A 1,285-nucleotide genomic window follows, 5' to 3' on the forward strand; every position below is an offset into this window, starting at 1 on the left:
TCCTCGGGCATGTCCGGGGTAGTGCAAATCATCTCCTGTTTCTTGCCCCCAGATCACCCAGATGCTATAGAGAGGTTCGACCTCAACGAATCTATCGATTCCTCGTCATCAAACCTCGTGCGGGTCCTCCAGTATCCTTCTAAAGAATATGGGCCGACATTCGGGACTATGGAGTGGGCCACAAAGGCACCCTCCTGTCCGTCCGTCGATCTCAATAACCTCCTCTGATTGCCAGGCGCAGGAACCGATCCGGGAGTCTGACGGTCCACCCCCGAATGGCCGTGATCGTGAGATGACGACGCAGCGGGGCCCACTTGACTGCTCACATCTGCGCCGATCTCAGGTATCCCTCCCCTGCACCGTAAACTATATTCTTTTTACGTTTGCTATTCATGTTATCTATTTGTAAAGTTTTGCCGAGGTCGTCACCATCAGTTCCAGTCCTAGTGCCACTCACTCTTCCGCACCCTACCCCGGTCAATGCCGGTGCAGGGTGACAGGGGGTCCCACGAGAAGGTGAGGTGAGTGGTCTTGGTAGATATGAGCCCACCAACTTCTCCGAAATTCTCCGCATCAGATCGGCGAGCTGACGAGGGCCAAAGGCACCGACCAGCCGCCACCCAGTTATAGGAGAATATCAGATCTATAGGGGTTTCCCAGGGCGTAGGCCTATCCACCTCGTGCTCCCCCGGTATGAGTCCGACACTAATCCGCTGCTATCTGTCTAAATATGTATTCTGTTAGGTGTTGTTGCATGTCAATTGTTTTCCTTGTTTCTAACTCTTGCTTTCGATGTACTCACAATACAGCGATAAAAAAAATCAGGCAATAGCGATCAATTTGTAGAAAGTAATCGATAACAAATTGTGAAATATAGCGTACAAGGAAATGTTAGTAATAACGTTTAATAATTGAAAATTACCGAACGAAATAGGATAAGGGCTTTGATTTTTGTAGGAATGTGAACAATTTTATTGTAATTTGCTAATAAGCCCGACAGTTGAATACAATTTGAAGTACAAAATGATTACATTTTGATTACATTTCTGGTAAACATCATCCATGATATAAGTTACTTTAAAAAGGAAGGAAGTGAGTTATATGTGTGTAGTATCGTAAATATAATATTATAATGATGATTTATTTACGATGAATGGATTGTACAGATGTTGATTAATCATAATAACGTATTATGGTCTAGACAACGCAATAGTTAATTTTTAACTCTCGTCCAACGCTCTCTCTCTCTCTCTCTCTCGCGCGCGCGCGCGGACCACGCTCTCGC

This window comes from Bombus bifarius, unplaced genomic scaffold, assembly GCF_011952205.1.
Source record: "Bombus bifarius isolate JDL3187 unplaced genomic scaffold, Bbif_JDL3187 scf7180000008204, whole genome shotgun sequence".
Lineage (NCBI taxonomy): Eukaryota > Metazoa > Arthropoda > Insecta > Hymenoptera > Apidae > Bombus > Bombus bifarius.